We start from the raw sequence: 25,483 nt of genomic DNA, 5'->3' as shown, positions 1-25,483 counted from the left end.
TTAAGATCCAGTACATGTGTCTCAGCTGTCATATTCTTCAAGACTCCTCTCCGGCCATGTCCTTGGCTGGATTAGGTGCTTTTCCTCTGTTACTCCTTCAGCGCCATGTGTTTATATTGGTTGTAACATTTAACCCACTGCATTGATATTCTCTCTCTCTTTTAACTTCCTTGCCCTCCCTATTAAAATATAAGCTCGCACAATACAAATTCCGTGCATAATCACTTTCTAGGTACACAACAAAAATTTTACAATGTAACTGAATTCTGAATAATTTAAACTTCTATTGTAGACCAATCCTTTCTTTGACTGGCAAATCCTTTCCTTAGATATGGTAATACCACCATCACTTTAAAACCAAGACTAACTTTAAAACACGGTAGCATCTCTCTGTTCCTTTATGTGTTTACTTCTCTTTTTTAAAATTATTTATTTATTTATTTTAGTTGGGGGCTAATTACTTTACAATATTGTAGTCGTTTTTGCCATACATTGAAATGAATCAGCCATGGGTGTACATGTGTTCCCCATCCTGAACCCCTCTCCCTCCTCCCTCCCCATCCCATCCCTCTGGGTCATCACACTGCTCCAGCCCTGAGCATTTGTCTCATGCATCGAACCGGGAATGGCATTCTGTTTCACATATGATAATATACATGTTTCAATGCTATTTTCTCAGATCGCCCCATCCTCACCTTCTCCCACTGAGTCCATAAGACTGTTCTATGCATCTGTCTCTTTTTCTGTCTCGCATATAGGGTTATCATTACCATCTTTCAAATTCCATATATATGCATTAGTATACTGTATTGGTGTTTTTCTTTCTGGCTTACTTCACTCTGTATAATGGGCTCCAGTTTCATCCATCTCAATAGAACCGATTCAAATGTATTATTTTTAATGGCTGAGTAATATTCCATTGTGTATATGTACCACTGCTTCCTTATCCATTCATCTGCTGATGGACATCTAGGTTGTTTCCATGTCCGGGCTATTATAAACAGTGCTGTGATGAACATTAGGGTACACATGTCTCTTTCAATTCTGGTTTCCTCGGTGTGTATGCCCAGCAGTGGGATTGCTGGGTCATATGGCAGTTCTATTCTCAGTTTTTTAAGGAATCTCCACACTGTTCTCCATAGTGGCTGTACTAGTTTGCATTCCCACCAACAGTGCAAGAGGGTTCCCTTTTCTCCACACCCTCTCCAGGGCTTATTGCTTGTAGACTTTCGGATAGCAGCCATTCTGACTGGAATGAAATGGTACTTCATTGTGGTTTTGACTTGCATTTCTCTAATAATGAGTGATATTGAGCATCTTTTCATTTGTTTGTTAGCCATCTGTATGTCTTCTTTGGAGACATGTCTGTTTAGTCCTTTGGCGCATTTTTTGATTGGGTCATTTATTTTTCTGGAATTGAGCTGCAGGAGTTGCTTGTAAGTTTTTGAGATTAATTCTTTGTCCATTGCTTCATTTGCTATTATTTACTCCCATTCTGAAGGCTGTCTTTTCACCTTGCTTATAGTTTCCTTTGTTGTACAAAAGCTTTTAAGTTTAATGAGGTCCCATTTGTTTATTTTTGCTTTTTTTCCCACTACTCTAGGAGGTGGGTCATAGAGGATCCTGCTGTGATTTATGTCGGAGAGTGTTTTGCCTGTTTTCCTCTAGGAGTTTTATAGTCTCTGGTCTTACGTTTAGATCTTTAATCCATTTTGAGTTTATTTTTGTGTATGGTGTTAGGAAGTGTTCTAGTTTCATTCTTTTACAAGTGGTTGATCAGTTTTCCCAGCACCACTTGTTAAAGAGATTGTCTTTTCTCCATTGTATATTCTTGCCTCCTTTGTCAAAGATAAGGTGTCCATTATTGTGTGGATTTATCTCTGGGCTTTCCACTTTGTTCCATTGATCTATATTTCTGTCTTTGTGCAGTACCATACTGTCTTGATGACTGTTGCTTTGTAGTAGAGCCTGAAGTCAGGCAGGTTGATTCCTCCAGTTCCCTTCTTCTTTCTCAAGATTGCTTTGGCTATTCGAGGTTTTTTGTATTTCCATACAAATTGTGAAATTATTTCTTCTAGTTCTGTGAAAAATACCATTGGTAGCTTGATAGGGATTGCATTGAATGTATAGAATTGCTTTGGGTAGTATACTCATTTTCACTATAGTAATTCTTCCAGTCCATGAACATGGTATATTTCTCCATATATTTGTGTCCTGTTTGATTTCTATCATCAGTGTTTTCGAGTTTTCTATATATAAGTCTTTTGTTTCTTTAGGTAGATATATTCCTAAGTATTTTATTCTTTTTGTTGTGATGGTGAATGGTATTATTTCCTTAATTTCTCTTTCTGTTTTCACACTGTTAGTGTATAGCAATGCAAGGGATTTCTGTGTGTTAATTTTATATCCTGCAACATTACTATATTCATTTATTAGCTCTCGTAATTTTGTGGTAGAATCTTTAGGATTTTCTCTGTAGAGGATCATGTCATCTGCAAACAGTGAGAGTTTTACTTCTTCTTTTCCAATCTGGATTCCTTTTATTTCTTTTTCTGCTCTGATTGCTGTGGCCAAAACTTCCAAAACTATGTTGAAGAGTAGTGGTGAGAGTGGGCACCCTTGCCTTGTTCCTGACATTAGGAGAAATGCTTTCAATTTTTCACCATTGAGGATAATGTTTGCCGTGAGTTTGTCATATATAGCTTTTATTATGTTGAGGTATGTTTCTTCTATTTCTGCTTTCTGGAGGGTTTTTATCATAAATGGATGTTGAATTTTGTCAAAGGCTTTTCTCCTGCATCTATTGAGATAATCATATGGTTTTTATCTTTCAATTTGTTAATGTGGCGTATTACATTGATTGATTTGCGGATGTTGAAGAATCCTTGCATTCCTGGGATAAAGCCCACTTGGTCATAATGTATGATCTTTTTAATTTGATGTTGGATTCTGCTTGCTAGAATTTTATTAAGGATTTTTACATCTATGTTCATCAGTGATATTGGCCTGTAGTTTTCTTTTTTTGTGGCATCTTTGTCTGGTTTTGGAATTAAGGTGATAATGGCCTCATAGAATGAGTTTGGAAGTTTACCTTCTGCAATTTTCTGGAAGAGTTTGAGTAAGGTAGGTGTTTCTTCTCTAAATTTTTGATAGAATTCAGCTGTGAAGCCATCTGGTCCTGGGCTTTTGTTTGCTGGAAGATTTCTGATTACAGTTTCGATTTCCGTGCCTGTGATGGGTCTGTTAAGATCTTCTATTTCTTCCTGGTTCAGCTTTGGAAAGTTATACTTTTTTAAGAATTTATCCATTTCTTCCAATTTTCCATTTTATTGGCATATATCTGTTGGTAGTAGTCTCTTATGATCCTTTGTATTTCTGGGTAGTCTGTTGTGATCTCTCCATTTTCGTTTCTGATTTTGTTGATTTGATTCTCTCCCTTTGTTTCTTGATGACTCTGGCTAATGGTTTGTCAATTTTGTTTATCTTCTCAAAAAAACAGCTATCAGTTTTGTTGATTTTTGCTATGGTTTCTTCTGCATTTATTTCTGCCCTAATTTTTAAGATTTCTATCCTTCTACTAACCCTGGGATTCTTCATTTATTCCTTGTCTAGTTGCTTTAGGTGTAGAGTTCGGTTATTTATTTGATTTTTTTCGTTTCTTGAGGTACGCCTCTATTGCTTTGAACCTTCCCCTTAGAACTGCTTTTACAGTGTCCCATAGGTTTTGGGTGGTTGTGTTTTCATTTTCATTCGTTTCTATGCATATTTTGATTTCTTTTTTGATTTCTTCTCTGATTTGTTGGTTATTCAGAAGCGTGTTGTTTAGCCTCCATATGTTGGAATTTTTAATAGTTTTTTTTTCCTTTAATTTAGATCTAATGTTACTACATTGTGGTCAGAGAAGATAATTGGAATGATTTCAATTTTTTTGAATTTACCACGGCTAGATTTATGGCCCAAGATGTTATCTATCCTGGAGAAGGTTCCGTGTGCACTTGAGAAAAAGGTGAAATTGTTTTGGGGTTAAATGTCTTGTAGATATCAATTAAATCTAGCTGGTCTATTGTATCATTTAAGGTTTGTGTTTCCTTGTTAATTTTCTGTTTAGTTGATCTATCCATAGGTGTGAGTGGGGTATTAAAGTCTCCCACTATTATTGTGTTATTGTTAATTTCCCCTTTCATACTTGTTAGTATTTCCCTTACATATTGTGGTACTCCTATGTTGGATGCATATATATTTATAATTGTTATATCTTCTTCTTGGATTGATCCTTTGATCATTGTGTAGTGTCCTTCTTTGTTTCTTTACACAGCCTTTATTTTAAAGTCTATTTTATCTGAAATCAGTGTTGCGACTCCTGCTTTCTTTTGGTCTCCATTTGCGTGAAATATCTTCTTCCAGCCCTTCACTTTCAGTCTGTATGTGCCCCTTGTTTTGAGGTGGGTCTCTTGTAGACAGCATATATAGGGGTCTTGTTTTTGTATCCATTCTTCCGGTCTTTGTCTTTTGGTTGAGGCATTCAACCCATTTACATTTAAGGTAATTATTGATAAGTATGGTCCAGTTGCCACTTACTTTGTTGTTTTGAGTTCGTGTTTATACACCCTTTCTGTGTTTCCTGTCTAGAGAAGATCCTTTAGCATTTGTTGAAGAGCTGGTTTGGTGGTGTCCTTTTATGTGTTTATTTCATACTGTACCTCTTGAAGAAAAAAACTCAATTATTTGGAGACATTTTATGTAGTCTACAAATATCTCTTTTCTGTTATATGCTGATTATTTTTAAAATCAAAACCATTTATTCTTTGGTCTGGGAGGAAATATAAAGAAAATAGAAATATCATAGGAAGAAGGCAATGGTAACCCACTCCAGTACTCTTGCCTGGAAAATCCCATGGACAGAGGAGCCTGGTAGCCTGCAGTCCATGGGGTCGCTAGGAGTTAGACACGACTGAGCGACTTCACTTTCAATTTTCACTTTCATGCATTGGAGAAGGAAATGGCAACCCACTCCAGTTGTCCTGCCTGGAGAATCCCAGGGATGGGGGAGCCTGGTGGTCTGCCGTCTATGGGCTCGCACAGAGTCAGACACGACTGAAACGACTTAGCAGCAGCAGCAGAAATATCATAAACAACTAAGAGAAATACTAAATAAAGATGCATCAGACAATGGCAGAAGAGAAAAGTAAAACTAGTTTAGGATTTTTGAATGGAAACTAGTTCTATCAGTGAAAAGTCTCATTTCTTATACACTAGATATCTTCCACTGTTGATCTCTTTTGTTTGAATGTCATTTCAGAAAAAGATACTTTCTATCATTTCAGAGATACATTTCAAACTGAGATTTCTATACAAACAATAGATTTTTGTAATGTGTTTGTTCATATAGTATTCTGTTAAGACTGAATTTGCCTAAGCTCCATATATAAATAGAATGATGATAGTGATGACGTTTATACATTAGGAACTCTAGAACTGTCTGTTTATTTGTCATTTTAAATTTCTCTCCAATATTTCTTTTATCTCATCTTTTAGATTTTTGAAACTTTTTGTGCTATAGAATGGATGAAAACCATAGGATATCCAGTCTTTTACACCTTTGAAAACTAATATCACTCAAATGTAATTTATATAAAAGATACTTTGAAAACAAATCTGAATTGTGTTTTGCAATGAAATATTAATCTGCTAATTTTAGGCTATTTCACGCTAGACTTTTATTTAGAGAAGCAGAATTTTTTTTCCCATTGGTAGTGGCATGTTGCAGAATGCCATTAAATCTATTCTCCTGCTCCTGTAGGCAATAGTTGGGAGAAATGATTCCAAATCAGCAGTGCTCCTCAGTTTCTGAGGTATGTTACAAGCTACATTTTCAAAGCTGACTGGATAAGAAGATTGTTGACACATTCGATGAATTGTAATTGCAAATCTGTATAGTACATAATTAACATATTCCTGAAACAATAAATTATCTCTGTGATGTGAAAATGGAAACATTAGGCAAATCATGTGAAAGTGAGTGAAAATGTTAGTCGATCAGTTGTGTCTGCCTCCTTGAGACCACATGAACTGTAGTCTACCAGGCTCCTCTGTCAATGGAATTCTCCAAGCAAGAATACCGGAGTGGTAGGCCATTCCCTTCTCCAGGGGATCTTCCCAACCCAGGTATCTAACCTGGGTCTCCTGCATTGCAGGCAGATTCTTTACTGTCTGAACCTCCAGGGAAGCCCCTGGTAAATCATAAGTATTTTTATTTGTGAAAGCATTTAGAGAGTATTTTGAGGACCACATTTCAAAGAAATGTTATTTAATTGCCAATACTTTTATTGTTTGCCAACATAGTCCATACTTACCTTACTTAATTATATAGACCTGTTCACGTTTTCAAATAGCACAGTTTACCATAACACCTTTCCAAATTTCCTTAGAAAATGCATAATGAATATCCATAGCTACTCTGCAGGAATCCCAGACCATCATTTTCTCCCAAGATACTTTAATTTCCTGTAGAGGATGAGGAGTGTGTGGGTAGTATATCACATGCTCCACAAAGTAGAACTTTTGGCCACTCAGTGGCAACTGCCATTAGCTTCAATATTATAATCAAATGCAAGTTACATACAAAAAATTGAGGCTCAAGCAAATAATGGCTTACTTTTTTCACCTAAAAGCAAGTATAGAAGTATATCATTGCTGGTGTTGATTTAGTTGTTCAATAGTGCCATCTGGACCCAAAGAAGTTCTATTTTTTTTTTTTGACCTGCTTTTCGTACTATGTTGAGTTTCATCTTCATGTCTGTTGTCATACTGTTGTAAGATAGCTGCTGAAGCTCCAGACATCATGTTTACATTCAAAGAGGAGAGAAGAAAGAAGAGTAAAGGGTCAGTGCCAGCAGACTTCTGCTTAATGTCACACTCCCAGAATGGAGTCACATTGTTACTCTTATCTGCAAATAAGTATAGGAAATTGAGTTTTTGGCTTTCTAAGTTATATAATGGAAAACAGCAAGGGAGAAATGGATTGAGGGTAGCTAATTAACGAGATGTCTCCCTTTTTAGGCCTGCTGTGGTAATGTCTCTTGTCATCACTAATGACAGTAATAGTAGTTTCGTCAAATAGATGGTTTCAAGATTATGCAATAAGATGGAGGAGGAGTAGGTGGACATGGAGCACATCTCTCTCAATGGATACATCAGAAATACTACTTCAGACACAGAAAATCTTGCAGAACACCTGCTAAGAATGCACAGGAGTACCTGACCACCAGAAAAGGATATATAGACCTGTTGGGGTCCTTTAATGGACCACCATCTGGTGGTCTGGAGTTGACGACAAGAAAATGAAAGAGAGAAAGAGAGAGAGGAAGAAAGACACGGGGACCCAAGCCTCTGGTGGAGGAAGGGAAAGGTGCTTTAATGATCTTTCTATGAGTATATATATGTTGTGGTACAAGAAATTTCTTTTGACAATGATAAAGGTCAGAAAACCAAATGTTCAGCATCCGTTACCAAGGGAACAAGGGAATAATAATAGTCACAAGGTCAGGAGACAAACCGTATCTTAAGAAAGAGGATCAAGACTAACTAATTTTGTCGTAAGGAGAATGTTTACTGAAGGAGACCCGAGCCTGTCTCATTCCATGACCTCAGCCCTGGGAGCAGTGTTCCATTCCACTGATAAGGGACAGAGGTTTTATGAGAAACAGCATGTAGGAATCCTCCTGTTAAACATTCCCTGACAATTTGAGGATTCAAGAGAAACAGCACATAGAAATCTTCCTGTTAAACATCCCCTGATATAGACCCACACAAATCTCGGTAGGATGAAGGAAGGGGGGGGGAAGAGGAGAGTGAGCAGGACTAGACCTGTTTTGGGGAAGTGGGAGAACTGAAGCAAGGATCAGATTCCCACATTAGGGCAATAGTTTGGGACAGAAGTGAAGAATTTGAGGCTCTTGGAGAGTGAAGCAGCTGATCTGTGACAGTTTGAATAAAATTATAATCACATAGACAATCCCTGATGCAGCCCTACATACCCTGGACAGGGATGCAAGTCCTCTAGAAAGTGCAGCAGCTGGGAGCTGGAGCATAGGGACCAGAAAATAATCCCAGGGTGAGGTCTGCTGTTGACTGTGGGGAGACAACCCACGGTGCCACGAGGGAAGAGATTGAGGTGGGAAATGCCTGGGAGGGAACCAGACAGCCAGGGAGGCTGGGAGATTCTGCTGAGTCACAAGCTAGGGGTGGAGCCATCAGTGTAGTCTCTCTCCCCACACACCAGGTTTTGAGAATTTTTTTTTTAACAAATCACACTTCTTATTTGCTTTATAGACTTCTGCCTCTACATTGGCCTTTTGTGATTCTGTGGGATTTTTTCTTTTCCTTTAAAAAATTTTTTTAAATGTATTATTAATATTATTTTATATTTATTCCTTTATTTGCTTTTCTTAGTCTTCTTTTCTTGCTGTAGTTATTCTTTAATATATATGTAAATTTTTTTATCTACCTCTATTTAACTTTGTTTTTCTATTCTTTCTTTATTTTCTTCCTTTTCTTTCTTTTCTTCACCATGTTTGTTAGTTTGTTTTGTTTTGTTGCTTTATTCTTCAGTTGGCACCTTGCTTTGATTTCCATTTTGTGCCTTTGTTTTTAACTGGTTGATATCATTTTTGGTTTCCTTCACTTGCTGGGCCACTCTCATACTTTCTTTTTTGGACTGTTTTGGTTTTGTTTATGTGTGTTTATGTGTGTGTGTATTCCATTATTTCTGCTATTATTTGCCTGAATTTGTATTTACCATATGTCTGGGGTTTGCCTTTTGTTTTTTGTTTTGTTTTTGTGTGTTTATTTAACCCCCTTTAATGCCATAACAAACCACTTGTGGAATCTCAGTTCCCCAGCCAGAGATCAGGCCATGAGACTTTGAAGTGGGAGCATTGACTCCAAGAACCTAGGCTGCCAAAGAACTCCTAACCCCAGGGAGTACTGATTAGTGAGAACTCTCACAAAGGCCTCCACTTGAATACAAGACCCAGCAAAACTCAACTTCCAGCAGCACCCAGTGCAAGACTTCTCACCCAAACAACAAACAAGACAAAAACACAAACCCAGTCATCAGCAGACAGGATTATCAACTCACACAGCCATGTCCATCAGAGGGAAAAAAAATCACCTCTTCCCACCAGAACACAAGCACAAGAAGTATCCAAAATGAAGCCTATGCAAACCACAGGACAAGCCATAACCACCAGGGCAGAAACCAAAGGAAGAGAATTTTACATTTAAGCTTGGGAAAAAGAGATCTCAAATTCAATAAGTTAAAAAAATGAAAAGGCAGAGAAATAGTGCTCAAATGAAGGAAAATGTTAAAAACACGCAAGACCAAATAAATGAAGAGGAAATAGGCAAACGACCTGGAAAAGAATTCAGAGTAATGATTGTAAAGGTGATCCAAAACATTGAAAATAGAATGGAGAAAATGTAAGAATCAGTTAACACATTTAAAAAGGATCTAGAAGAAATAAATAATACACAGTGATGAAAAACACAATGACCCAGCAATCCCACTGCTGGGCATACACACCGAAGAAACCAGAATTGAAAGAGACGCGTGCACCCCAGGACATGGAAGCAACCTAGATGTCCATCAGCAGACGAATGGATAAGGAAGCTGTGGTACATATACACAATGGAATATTACTCAGCCATTAAAAAAATACATTTGAATTGGTTCTACTGAGATGGATGAAACTGGAGCCCATTATACAGAGTGAAGTAAGCCAGAAAGAAAAACACCAATACAGTATAGTAATGCATATATATGGAATTTGAAAGATGGTAACGAGAACCCTATATGTGAGACAGAATAAGAGACACAGATGCATAGAACAATTTTATGGACTCTGAAGGAGAAGGTGAGGGTGGGACATTCTGGGAGAATAGCATTGAAACATGTATATTATCATATGTGAAACAGAACACCATTCCATGTTTGATGCATGAGACAAGGGCTCAGGGCCGGGGCAATGGGATGGCCCAGAGGGATGGGAAGGGGAACACATGTAGACCCATGGCTGATTCATGTCAATGTATGGCAAAAACTATTACAATATTGTAAAGTAATTAGCCCCCAACTAAAATAAATAAATTTATTTTAAAAAAAAAGAAAAACACAATTACTGAAATTAAAAATACTGTAGAAGGTAACAATAGCAGAACAATTGAGGCAGAAGAATGAATAAGTGATCTGGAAGATAAAATGGTGGAAATAACTGCCAAAGAGCAGAATAAAGGGAAAAGAACAAAAAGAGCTGAGGATAGTCTCAGAGGCCTCTGGGACAATATTAAATGCACCAACATTCGAATTATAGGGGTACCAGCAGAAAAAAGAAAAAACGAAAGGATCTGAGAAAATTTTTGAAGAGATTATAGTTGAAAATTTATGCAACATGGGAAAGGAAATAGTCAATCACGTCCAGGACCACAGAGAGTCCCATACAAGTTAAACCCAAGGAGAAACATGCCAAGACACATAGTAATCAAACTAACAAAGATTAAAACAAAGAGAGAATATTAAACACAGCAAAGGTAAAGCAACAAGTAACATACAAAGGAAATCCCATACGATTAACAACTGATTGTTCAGAAGAAACTGCAAGCAAGAAGGGAATGGCGGGATATATTTAAAGTACTTCAAGGGAAAAATCAACAACCAATATTACTCTAACCAGCAAGGATCTCATTCAAAATTGATGGAGAAATCAAAATCTTTATAGATGAGCAGAAGTTAAGAGAATTTAGCACCACCAAATTTATTTACAACAAATGTTAAATGGACTTATATAGACAGAAAATACAAGAGAAAGAAAAGGCCTACAAAAACAAACCTCAAGCATTTAAGAAAATGGCAATAGGAACATATATATCAGTAATTGAATGTAAATAGATTAAATGCTCCAACCAAAGGACACAGACTAGCTGAATGGATACAAAAACAAGACCTCAGGACCCATATATATGCTGTCTATAAGAGACCCACTTCAGACCTAGAGACATATATAGACTGAAAGTGAGAGGATGGAAAAATATATTCCATGCAAATGGGAAGCAAAAGAAAGTCAGAGTAGCAATCCTCATATCAGACAAAATAGACCTTAAAATAAAAATTATTACAAGAGATAAGGAAGGACACTACATAATGATCAAGGGATCAATCTAAGAGGAAGACATAACAATTGTAAATATTTATCTACCCAACATAGGAACACCTCAATACCTATGACAAATACTAACAGACATAAAAGGAGAATTGACAGTAACACAATAATGGTAGGGGGCTTCAACACCCCACTTACACCAATGGGCACATCATCAAAACAGAAAATTAGCAAGGAAACATAAGCCTTAAATTACACTTTAGATCAGATGGCCCTAATTGATACCTTCAGGACATTCCATCCAAATGCAGAAAAATACACATTCTTCTCAAGTGCACACGGAATATTCTCCAGGATAGACCACATCTTGGGTCACAAATTAAACCTCAATAAATTTAAGGAAATTGAAATCATATCAAGCATCTTATCTGGCCACAACACAATGAGACTAGATATGAATTACAGGGGGAAAAAACGTAAAAAACACAAACACATAGAGATTAAACAATACATTTCTAAAAACCGGATAGGTTACTGAAGAAATAAGAAGGGAAATTTAAAAAAAACGCTAGAAAGGAATGACAATGAAAACATGACAGTTCAAAACTGAGAGAACCAGCAAAAGCAGTTCTAAGAGGACAGTTTATAGCAGTACAATACAACCTCAAGAAAAAAAGAAAAATATCGAATAGACAACCTAACTTTACACCTAAAACAACTGGAAAAAGAAGAAGAAAAAAAATGCCAAAGTTAGTAGAAGGAAAAAGATCACAAAAATCAGAGAAGGAATAAATGAAAAGGAAATAAAGGAAACAATAGTAAAGATTAATAAAACTAAAAGATGGTTCTTTGAGAAGATAAAAAATATTGACAAACCACTAGCCAGAGTCATCAAGAAAAAAGGGGAGAAGATTCAAATTAAAAATATTAGAAATGAAAAAGCAGAGGTTGCAACAGATAATGCAGAAATACAAAGGATCATTAGAGACTATTATGACCAACTATAAGTCAATAAAATGGACAACCTGGTAGAAATGGACAGATTCTTAGAAAAGTTCAATCTTCCAAGACTGACTGAAGAAGAAATAGAAATTATGAACAAGCCAAAAAGAAGCACTGAGATTGAAACTGTGGTTAAAAAACTCCCAAGACACAAAAGCCCAGGGCCAGATGACTTCACAGGTGAATTCTGTCAAACATTTAGAGAAGAGCTAATGTTTATCATTTTAAAATTCTTTCAAAAAATTGCAGAGGAAGGTACACTTTCAAACTCATTCTACAAAGTCACCATCACCTTGGTACCTAAACCACACAAAGAAAACACAAAGAAATAAAATTACAGGCCAATATCACCAGTGAACATGGATGCAAAAATTTTCAACAAAACTCTAGCAAACAGGGTTCAACAATGCATTAAAAAGATCATACACCATGATCAACTCAAGTTGATCCCAAGGATGCAAGAATTCTTCAACATATACAAATCAATCAGTGTGATATACTATACTAACAAACTGAAAGATAAAAACCATATGATAATCTCAGTAGATGCAGTAAAATCTTTTGACAAAATTCAGCACCATTTATGATAACTACTCTTCAGAAATAAGCATAGAAGGAGCCTATCTCAACATAGTAAAGGCCAAAGGCCATATGTTTTAAACACACAGGAAACATTATTTTCAATGTGAAAAGTATTTCCGCTAAGATTAGGAACAAGACAAGGGTGCCCACTCTCACCACAATTATTCAACATAGTTTTGGGAGTCCTAGCTATAGCAGTAAAAGAAGTACAATAAATAAAAGAATTCCAGGTGGGAAAACAAGAAGTAAAACTCACTGTTTGCATATGACATGATGCTATATAAGTAAAACCCTAAAGATACTATCAGAAAATTACTAGAGCTAATCAGTAAATTTAGCAAAGTCACAGGATACAAAATCAATACTCAGAAATCACTTGCATTCCTATACATTAACAATGAAAAATCAGAAAGAGAAATTAAGGAACCAATCCCATTCACCATTGCAACAAAAATAATAAAACACTTAGGAATAAATATACCTAAGGAGACAAAAGAGCTGTATATAGAAAACTATAAGCACTGATGAAAGAAATCAACAACAACATAAACAGATGGGGAGATATTCCATGTTCTTGGGTTGGAGGAATCAATTTTGTGAAAATTACTATACTATCAAATGAAACATACATATTCAATGTGATCCCAATAAAATTACCAAAGGCATTTTTCACAGAACTAGAAAAAAAAAAGTCTCACAATTCATATGGAAATAAAATAGACCTCAAATAGCTGAAGCAATCTTGAGAAAGAAGAATGCAGTTGGAGGAATCAACCTTCCTAACTTTAGACTATTAAAATGTTATAGTCATCAAATCAGATTAATTATATTCTTTGCAGCTGGAGATGGAGAAACTCTATACAGTCAGGAAAAACAAGGCCAGGAGCTGACTATGGCTCAGATTATGAACTCCTTATTGCAAAATTCAGACTTAAATTGAAAACTTAGGGAACACCACTAGGCCATTCAGGTATGACCTAAATCAAATCCCTTATGAATACACAGTGGAAGCGACAAATAGATTCAAGGGATTAGATCTGATAGATAGGGTGCCTGAAGAACTATGGACAGAGGTTCATAACATTGTACAGGAGGCAGTGGTCAAAATCATCCCCAAGAAAAAGAAATGCAAAAAGGCAAAATGGTTGTCTGAGCAAACCTTACAAATAGCTGAGAAAAGAAGAGAAGCTAAAGGCAAAGGAGAAAGGTAAATATATACCATCTGAATGCAGAGTTCCAAAGAAAAGCAAGGAGAGATAAGAAAGCCTTCCTCAGTGATCAATACAAAGAAATGGAGGAAAACAACAGAATGGGAAAGACTAGAGATTTCTTCCAAAAAAATTACAGATACCAAGGGAACATTTCATGCAAAGATGGGCTCAATAAAGGACAGAAATGGTAGGGACCTAACAGAAGCAAACGATATTTTTAAAAGGTGGCAAGAATACACAGAAGAACTATACAAAAAAAGATCTCCATGACCCAGATAACCACCATGGGGTGACCATTTACCTAGAGCCAGGCATCCTGGAGTCTGAAGTGGGCCTTAGGAAGCATCACTTCGAACAAAGGTAGTGGATGTGATGGAATTTAGCTGAGCTATTTCAAATCCTGAAATATGATGCTGCTAAAGTGCTGCACTCAATATGCCAGCAAATTCATCAGTGGCTACAGGACTGGAAAGGGTCAGTTTTCATTCCAATACCAAAGGAAGGCAATGCCAAAGAATGTTCAAACTGCCAGACTATTGCACTCATTTCACATGTTAGCAAAGTAATGCTCAAAATTCACCAAGTGAGGTTTCAAGAGTAGGTGAATTGAGAAATTTCAGATGTTCAAGTTGGTTTTAGAAAAGGCAGAGGAACCAGAGATCAAATTGACAACACCCGTTGGATTATAGAAAAAGCAAGAGAATTCCAGAAAAACATCTATTTCTGCTTCATTGGCTTTTGAATGTGGAGATCATAACAAACTGTGGAAAATTCTTCGAGATGTGAATACCAAACCACTTTACCTGCCTCCTGAGAAACCTGTATGCAAGTCAAGAAGCAACAGTTAGAACTGGACATGGAACAACAGACTGGTTCCAAATTGGGAAAGGAGTACATCAAGGCTGTATATTGTCATTCTGTTTATTTAACTTACATGCAGAGCACATCATGTGAAATGTTGGGTTGGATGAAGCACAATCTGGAATCAAGATTGCTGGGAAAAATATTAATAACCTCAGATACGCAGATGATACCACCCTCACAGCAGAAAGCAAAGAATTAAAGAGCCTCGTGATGAAAGTTAAAGAGGACAGTGACAAAGCTGGCTTAAAACTCAACATTCCAAAAACTAAGATCATGGCATCCAGTCCCATCATTTCATGGCAAATAGATGGGGAAACAATGGAAACAGTGAGAGACTTTATTTTCTTGGACTCCAAAATCACTGCAGTTGGTGATTGCAGCCATGAAATTAATAGACATTTGCTTCTTTGAAGAAAAGCTATGACCAACCTAGAAAGCATAGAAATTACTTTGCCAACAAAGGTCAATCTAGTTAAGGCTATGGTTTTTCCAGTAGTCATGTATGGATGTGAGAGTTGGACCATAAATAATGCTGAGCACTGAAGAATTGATGCTTTTGAACTGTGGTGTTGGAGAAGACTCTTGCGAGTCCCTTGGACTGCAAAGAGATCAAACAAGTCAGTCCTAATGGAGATCAGTCCTGAGTATTCATTGGAAAGACTGATGCTGAAGCTGAAACTCCAATATTTTGGCATCCTGATGGGAAGAACTCATTGGAAAAGAGTCTGATGTTAGGAAATATTGAAGGCAGGAGAAGAACAGGATGACAGAGGACAAGATGGTTGGATGGCTTCACCAACTCAATGGACATGAGTTTGAGCAAGTTCTAGGAGTTGGTGATGGACAGGGAAGCCTGGTGTGCTGCAGCCCATGGTGTTGCAAAGAGTTGGACACAACCGAGCAACTGAAATGAACTGAACTGACAGTCATCAAGACAGTATGGTACTGGCACAAAAACAGAAATATAGACCAATGGAACAAGATAGAAATCCCAGAGATAAACCTATGCACCTATGGATGCCTTATTTTTGACAAAGGAGGCAAGAATATACAATGGGGCAAAGACAGTCTCTTCAATAAGTGCAGCTGGGAAAAATGGACAGCTACTTTTGAAAAAATGAAATTAAAACACTTCTTAATACCATACATGAAGATAAACTCAAAATAGATTAAAGACCTAAACATAAGACCAGAAACTATAAAACTCTTGGAGGAAAACATAGGTAGAACAGTCTATGACATAAATCACAGTAAGATCTTCTATGATCCACCTCCTAGAGTAATGGAAATAAAAACAAAAATAAACAAGTGGGACCTATTTTAACTTAAAAGCTTTTGCACAGCAAAGGAAACTATAAACAAGGTGAAAAAACAACCCTCAGAATGGGAGAAAATAATAGAAAGTGAAACAACTGACAAAGGATTAATTTCCAAAATATAAAACATCTCATACAACTCAATAACAGAAAAACAAAAACCCTGTCAAAAATTGAAAAGACCTAAACATGCATTTCTCCAAAGAATACATACAAATGGCTAATAAGCACATGAGAACATGCTCAACATCGCTCACTATTAGAGAAATGCAAATCAAAACTACAAGGAGATATCACCTCTCAACAGTCAGAAAGGCCATCATCAAAAAATCTATAAATGCTGGTGAGGGTATGGAGCAAAGAGAACCCTCTTCCACTGCTGGTGGGAATGTAAATTGATACAGTCACTATGGAAGACAGTTATGGAGATTCCTTAAAAAGCTAGGAATAAAACCACCATATGACCCAGCAATTCCACTACTAGGCATATACCCTAAGGAAACCAAAATTGAAACAGACACATGTATCCCAATGTTCACTGCAGCACTGCTTACAATAGCTAGTATATTGAAGCAACATGGATGTCCATCAACAGATGAATGGATAAAGAAGCCATGGTACATATATACAATGGAATATTACTCAGCCATAAAATGGAACACATTTGAGTCAGTTCTAATGAGGTGGACGAACCTACATCTTATTATACAGGGTGAAGTAAGTCAGAAAGAGAAAAACAAATATCATATATGAACTCACATATATATGGAATCTAGTGGTAAAGAACCTGCTTGCCAATGCAGGAGACACAGGAGATGTGGGTTTGATCCCTGTTTCAAGAAGATCCCCTGGAGGAGGGCATGGAAACCCACTTCAGTATTCTTTCCTGGAGAATCCCGTGGACAGTGGAACATGCTGGGCTACAGTCCATGGGGTCACAAAGATTCAGACATGACTGAAGCTACTTAGCATACACACACGCACACAGGGAATCTAGAAAGATGGTACTGATGAACTTATTTGCAGGACAGCAATGGAGACACAGACATAGAGAACAGACATGAGGTGGGAGGGGGAGCAAGGAGAAGGTGGGATGTATGGAGAGAGTAACATGGAAACATATACATTACTATATGAAAAATGCATAGCCAATGGGAATTTACTCTGTGCCTCAGGGAACACAAACCTGGGCTCTGTAACAACCTAGAAGGGTGGGATGGGGAGGGAACTGGGCAGGAGGCTGAAGAGTGAAGGAACATAGGTATATCTATGGCTGATTCATGTTGATGTTTGGCAGAAACCAACACAATATTGTAAACCAATTGTCCTTAAATTAAAAATAAACTGCAAAAATAAAATAAAAATAAATTTATTTATAAAAGAATTAAAAATAGATTGGTCCCCACTAATGTTTACACTGAGAGTAGTTTTCTCACCCTGGAAGTCAGGAAAAGTCTAAATTACTGGTCCAGAGGATATTTAGGGTGACAGCCATCATGGTATTCTAGGTCAGCCCTTCCCTCTGATCTTACTTCATTGCCTTGGGTTAACTTAGTAAATCTTTTTTTTTTCCTTCTAATTTTAGTTTTTTTTATTGAAATATAGTTGATTTATAAAATTGTGTTAGTTTCAAGAGTATAGCACAGCAATTCAGTATTTTTGCAGATTATACTCCATTATAGGTTATTAAAAGACAATGGGCAAAATTCCCTGTGGTATACAGTATATTCTTGTTGCTTATTTTACTTTATATATAGTATTTTGTATCTGTTAATCCTATATCCCTAATTTGTCCCTCCCCCATTGTTGGTTGTGGGTTTGTCATAAATGACCTTTATATATTGAGATATGCTCCCTCTCTACCCTTGTTTCTTATCCTGTATTCTTTTCTCATGTTTGGTAACAATATGCTCTGACTTCTTAATTATGTTCTTTGTGTAATTTCTACAGGTTTTTCTCTTGTTGTTACCATGAAGCTGATATAAAATATCGTAAAATTTTAACATTTTATTTTGAGCTGATAACAAGTTAACTTTGTAGAATGCCTAAATTTGGCACTTTTACTTCTCCACACTGACACATTTTACATTATTGTTGATACAGTTTACATATATTTTCTATAGTATAAATAGTAAGAGATTATTGTAGTTATGGTTACTTTCACTGTGTTTGTTTTTTTCTTTTGACATTTAAACTGGAGTTATAAGAGAATGTTGCACCAGTTACCAAATGACAGAATCAAATTTTGACTATGTACTTACCATTAGTAGTGTACATTTCACTATCTTTTTATGTTTTTATGATGTTAACTAGTGTCTTTTCTACTTCCACTCAAAAACTCCCATTAGCATTTCCTGTAAGGTGGATCCAATAGTAATGAACTCCCTCAGCTTTTATTTGTTTGGTAAAGTTTTTATTCTTCCTTCAGCTCTAAAGGATAGCTTTGCTGGGTATAGTATTTTTGTCATTTTTTTTTTCTATCGATAATTTGAATGCCAGGAGGAGCTATCCCACGCCCAAGGTAAGGAGCAGTGGCTGCTCTTTGCTGGAGCAGCTGTGAAGAGATACCCCATGTCCAAGGTAAGAGAAAACCAAGTAATACGGTAGGCACTGAGAGAGGGCATCAGAGGGCAGACAGACTGAAACCACAATCACAGACAAATAGCCAATCTGATTACATGGACCACAGCTTTACCTAACTCAGTGAAACTAAGCCATGCCATGTGGGGCCACCCAAGACAGACGGGTCATGGTGGAGAGGTCTGACAGAATGTGGCCCACTGGAGAAGGGAATGGCAAACTACTTCAGTATTCTTGCCTTGAGAACTCCATGAACAGCATGAAGAGGCAAAAAGATAGGACACTGAAAGAGGAACTCCCCAGGTCGGTAGATGCCCAATATGTTACTGGAGATCAGTGGAGAAATAATTCCAGAAAGAAGGAAGGGATGGAGCCAAAACAAAAAACAACACCCACTTGTGGATGGGACTGGTGATAGAAGCAAGGTTCGATGCTGTAAAAAGCAACATTGCATAGGAATCTGGAATGTTAGGTACATGAATCAAGGCAAATTGGAAGTGGTCAAACAGGAGATGACAACAGTGAACATCGACATTTTAGGAATCAGCAAACTAAAATGGACTGGAATGGGTGAACTTAACTCAGATGACCATTATATCTACTATGTGGGCAAAAATCCCTTAGAAGAAATGGAGTAGCCATCATGGTCAACAAAAGAGTCCTAAATGCAGTATTCGGATACAATCTCAAAAACAACAGAATGATCTCTGTTTGTTTCCAAGGCAAACTATTCAATAACATGGTAATCCAAGTTTATGCCCCAACCAGTAATGCTGAAGAAGCTGAGCTTGAATGGTTCTATGAAGACCTACAAGAACTTCTAGAAATAAAACCCAAAAAAGATGCCCTTTTCATTATAGGGGACTGGAATGCAAAAGTAGGAAGTCAAGAAACACCTGGAGTAACAGGCAATTTTGCCTTGGAGTACAGAATGAAGCAGAGGAAAGGCTAATAAAGTTCTGCGAAGAGAATGCACTGGTCATAGCAAGCACCCTCTTCCAACAACACAAGAGAAGACTCTACACATGAACATCACCAGGTGGTCAACACTGAAATCAGATTGATTATATTCTTTGCAGCCAGAGATGGAGAAACTCTATACAGTAAGCAAAAACAAGACCGGGAGCTGACTGTGGCTCAGATCATGAACTCCTTATTGCCAAATTCAGACTTAAAGAAAGTGGAGAAAGTCACTAGACCATTCAGGTATGACCTAAATCAAATCCCTTATGATTATACAGTGGAAGTGAGAAACAGATTTAAGGGATTAGATCTGATAGACAGAATGCCTGGTGAACTATGGACATTGTTCGTGACATTGTACAGGAGACGGGAATCAAGACCATCCCCAAAAAAGAGAAATGCAAAAAAGAAAAATGGCTGTCTGAGGAGGCCTTACAAATAGCAGTGAAAAGAAGGGAAGGGAAAAACAAAGGAAAAAAAGGAAAGATATACCCATTTGAATGCAGAGTTCCAAAGAATATCAAGGAGAGATAAAAAAGCCTTCCTCAGCGATCAATGCAAAGAAATAGAGGAAAACAATGGAATGGGAAAGACTAGAGATCTCTTCAAGAAAATTAGAGATACCAAGGGAACATTTTATGCCAAGATGGGCTCAATAAAGGACAGAAATGCTATGGACCTACCAGAAGCAGAAGATATTAAGAAGAGGTGTCAAGAATACACAGAAGAACTATACAAAAAAAGATCTTCATGACCCAGATAATCACGATGGTGTGATCACTCACCTAGAGCCAGACATCCTGTAATGTGAAGTCAAGTGGGCCTTAGGAAGCATCACTATGAACAAAGCCAGTGGAAGTGATGGAATTCCAGCTGAGCTATTTCAAATCCTGAAAGATGATGCTGTGAAAGTGCTGCACTCAATATGCCAGCAAATTTGGAAAACTCAGCAGGGGCCACAGGACTGGAAAAGGTCAGTTTTCCTTCCAATCCCAAAGAAAGGCAATGCCAAAGAATGCTCAATCTACCTCACAATTGCACTAATCTCAGACTCTAGTAAAGTAATGCTCAAAATTCTCCAAGCCAGGCTTCAGCTATACGTGAACGGTGAATTTCCAGATATTCAAGCTGGTTTTAGAAAAGGCAGAGGAACCAGAGATCAAATTGCCAACATTCACTGTATCATAGGAAAGCAAGAGAATTCCAGAAAACATCTATTTCTGCTTTATTGACTATGCCAAAGCCTTTGACTGTGTGGATAGCAATAAACTGGAAAATTCTGAAAGAAATGGGAATACCAGACCATCTGACTTGCCTCTTGAGAAACCTGTATGCAGATCAGGGAGCAACAGTTAGAACGGGACATGGAACAACAGACTGGTTCCAAATAGGAAAAGGAGTACGTCAAGGCTGTATATTGTCATCCTGCTTATTTAACTTCTATGCAGAGTACATCATGAGAAACTCTAGGCTGGAGGAAGCACGAGCTGGAATCAAGATTACCGGGAGAAATGTCAATAACCTCAGATATGCAGATGACACCACCCTTATGGCAGAAAGTGAAGAAGAACTAAAGAGCCTCTTGATGAAAGTGAAAGAGGAGAGTGAAAAAGTTGGCTTAAAGCTCAACATTCAGAAAACTATGATCATGGCATCCGGTCCCATCACTTCATTGCAGATAGATGGGGAAACATTGTAAACGGTGGCTGACTTTAATTTTTTGAGCTCCAAAATCACTGCAGATGGCGATTGCAGCCATGAAATTAAAAGATGCTTACTCCTTGAAAGGAAAGTTATGACCAACCTAGACAGCATATTAAAAAACAGAGACATTACTTTGCCAACAAAGGTCCGTCTAGTCAAAGGTACGGTTTTTCCAGTGATGACTGTCGTGTATGGTTGTGAGAGTTGGACTATAAAGAAAGCTGAGTGCTGAAGAATTGATGCTTTTGAACTGTGGTGTTGGAGAAGACTCTTGATAGTCCCTTGGACTGCAAGGAGAGCCAACCAGTCCATCCTAAAGGAGATCAGTCCTGGGTGTTTTTTGGAAGGACTGATGCTGTAGCTGAAACTCCAATAATTTGGCCACCTGATTGAAAGAGCTGCCTCATTGGAAAAGACCCTGATACTGGGAAAGATTGAGGGCATGCAAAGGGGACAAGAGAGGATGAGATGGTTGGATGGCATCACCGACTCATTGGACATGGGTTTGGGTAGACTTTGGGAGTTGGTGATGGACAGGGAGGCCTGGAATGCTGCAGTCCATGGGGTTGCAAAGAGTAGGACACGACTGAGTGACTAAACTGAACTGAACTGATCTCATTCTCTCCTGGCCTGAAATATTTTTATTGAGAAATCTGGTGATAATCTTATGGGGGTTTCCATATATGTAACTTTTGTCTCTTCTCTTGCTGTTTTTAAAATTGTTTCTTTCTCTTTGACTTTTGAGAATTTAATTATAATGTCTCAGTTGGGCACTATTCAGGTTCAACTTATTTGGGGTCCTTTGGACCTCATGAATCTTTCTCCTCCCAGATTTGAGAAATTTTCAGTCATTATTGCTTTAAATATACTTTCTGTCCTATTCTCTTTTTCTTCTCCTTCTGGAATTGCCACAATTCGAAAACTGTTCATTTTCTTTGTGTCCCATAAATCCCATAGACTTTCATCACTCTTTTTCATTCTTTTTTTTTCTTTTTGCTCCTCTGGCTGGATAATTTCTAATGTGCTATCTTCCAAGTGGATGATTCTTTCTTCTGCATGGTTAAGTCTGCTTTTGAAACTTGCTATTGAATTCTTCAATTCAGTTACTGTATTTTTCAACTCCAGGATTTCTGTTCAAATTTGTTGTAGTTGTTGTTGTTAATGGTTCCTATACATTTGTAAATTTCTCATTTTGCTCTTACATTGTCTTCCTAATTTTGTTTACTCACCTGAGTCTTCTTGTAGTTTGTTAAACTTCCTAAAGTGGAATTCTTTGTCTGACAGTGCACAGATCTCCATTTCTTTATGTTGTTAGAGCTTTATTTTTTTTCATTTTTTAAAAATAAATTTATTTATTTCAGCTGGGGGCTAATTACTTTACAATATTGTAGTAGTTTTTGCCATACATTGACATGAATCAGCCATGGGTTTACATGTGTTCCCCTTTCTGGACCCCCCTCCCACCTCCCTCCCCATCCCATCCCTCTGGGTCATCCCATTGCCCCAGCCCTGAGCATTTGTCTCATGCATCAAACACGTTAGAGCTTTATTAGTTGCCTTTGATGGTGTCATATTTACCTAGTCTTTCATTATCCTTGACTCCTTAGGTTGGTATCTGCACATCTGAGAAATTGGGCTCCTCTTCCAGACTTTACAGGTTTTGCTTTGGCAGAGACAGATTTTCACCCATCAGCTCAGTTCAGGTTTCTAGGTGTGTCTGCTAGAAATGCCCTTGGAAAGATGGGACCTGGTATTTATTTTCTATTTTGGGGTGAGACAAGAGTTCAAGCTCTGAGGATTGGGATCAGGAGGTGAGCCATTGACTGAGAACAGCTGGCTAGGAATGCTGGCATGGTTTCCTAACCAAGTGAAGCTGTAGGATAGGCTCTGTGATTGTCTGGATTCTCTTGGTCAGACTTTCTAGATGGACTGCATATTATATTCAGCAGTAGATGGGGTTATCAATTAGTTTCCCTGCTCTGACCAGGCAGCATGACAGGAACCAGGACCTATATAATTCATTATTTTGGGATCCAAATTAGGCAAGAGTGCATTGAATTCCCTGGTCAGGTGAGGCCACCAGTTTTGTTCTACAGACAGGGAAAACCATAAGCTGTGCTCTTTGTTCAATTGCCACAGTAAGTAGGACAGTTGGATGAGCTACACATCTTCCTGCATGCTCTGGTTGCATTCCCTGGTCCAAAAGGCTGTATTCAGCAATGAGCAGGACTATGAATTAGTTTCCTTGTCTAGGTACAGTGGGAGAAGCAACTCTTTATTTGTAAAGTTTGGTAAGACTATTTTTTGTCTTAACTCAAGCTGACCTATGCCCCAAGTTCCCTGGCCAAACAGGCTCACTGGTTTTGATCTATAAAGTCTCAGCTCTGCCTTCCCTTCTCTCCACTCAACTGCCACTGTGCCATACAGCTTTTGGGCCTTCTTGCCAACCCTTCTTGTCAGATGAAACTAGGAGCCAAAGCAGGTAGAGCTGTATGTCAGCTTCTTTGCCTGGGCAGGAAGGGAAGGGACTGCTCCAAGCAACTCTCAGTTTCCCAGAGTCTAGTTGGGAGGGTCTAGGAGCTACCCTCAGTCATGGGTATAAATCAATCCCCCTGCCTAGGTATAGCAAGGGAACTCTACATGCCTAGTACTGGCCTTGCTCTGAAGACAATCAAATCTGCCTACCTACTTGTCTCTCAGCTCGAGCTTTACTGGGATATAACATCTTCCAAATGTTTCCATTATCCCCTTGATCACATATGGCTGGGAGATACTCTCCACAGCAGGTGGGCTTGTGACTCAGTTCCTTGCCTGAGTGTGGGCAAGCCAGGCTCCAGGGCTGGCAAAACTCCTTATTTAAGGATCTGAATCAGGCAGCTTTGCACCCTACCAAGATCCCTGATCAGAGTGCACCACCAACTTAGTTTTTCAAATTAGCAAAGCTACTGGTTGGGATTACCTCTTGGGCACTGCACGTATGAACTTGGTCTGCAAAAACCTGTGTACTGGTTGTTGCAAGCCCCCCTTTCTTCATCACCATCAGATTCCAAGTGTTTGAGCCCCACAGATTCCCTTGCAATCCTTGTGAGGCAAGATCAGTGTACGGACTTCCACAAAGTGGCCCACAAAGCTCCAGCAGTGGGGGGCCAGTTGTTTTCTCCTGGAGTCTCTTTCCCCACTGAAGGGATCAGAAGCTCAGAGGCGACCTTTTCATGTGGTGCCCCACTTGCTTGTGGGAGGGACAGTGCAGGAAATGTGTAGCTACATCTCTTAACCTTCTAATATAGTCTGTCTTGGTCTCTGATGCAGGGAGGTGCTTCAGCCTCACCTCTGTGTTCTAGAATTTTCTCAGTGGTGTCTTCTTCCTGAATAGCTGTTAGCTGCACTTGAGAGGGGGAGCAAAGTCAGGAATGACTTGTGCCACCATCTTCGTGATGTCACTCCCCTTAAGTTAGTATGTCTTATTCTGTGAATTCACGATAAGTCCAAATTATCTCCATTTTCATGATCCATCTTTAGGATGCTCATCCACATAGTCCAAAATGACCCATCCTACATCTGTACTCCATCTAGTACCTGCTTGAAGGGGTAAAAAGGGAGAAAAAGTGGCATATTTTCTATTTAGTGACAACCGGGAATTTGTGTGCATTGCTTCTGCTCCTATCTTAGTCAGAGTTGAGTCACATGGCAATAACCAATTAGAAATGAAACTAGGAAATTTAGCCTTATTCTGGGTATTCATGTGTCCAGCTAAAAACAAATTCTATTACTGTAGAAAAAGAGTAGAGTAGATATTTGGGGAACACCAGTAGTTCTGCTACACTAATTTCCAGCTGTGGATGACGGTTGTCATTCACTCTCACTGCTTCAGCATAGGGCTTCAGTAAAAATGTTGCAAAGCTATGATGATTATGTGCTTTGATCTCAGCTAGGATTTTGCTGTTGATTACTAATTCCTTTAAATATCCTTAATAACACTCTTTGGGTCTTCTCCACTGTAACTGTTCCAAGCTTTCTTCAAAGTACTCAAACTCACCCTAGCCTTCTTACTCTTTTATTGACTCTTTATTTTTTAAATTAAAGATTTCAACATGAAATTTCTCTC

The sequence above is a fragment of the Giraffa tippelskirchi genome, chromosome X, assembly GCF_054371585.1.
Source record: "Giraffa tippelskirchi isolate mGirTip1 chromosome X, T2T-mGirTip1v1.2.pri, whole genome shotgun sequence".
NCBI classification, from domain to species: domain Eukaryota; kingdom Metazoa; phylum Chordata; class Mammalia; order Artiodactyla; family Giraffidae; genus Giraffa; species Giraffa tippelskirchi.
The sequence above is the reverse complement of the archived record's forward strand: the minus strand, read 5'-3'. Positions refer to the sequence as shown.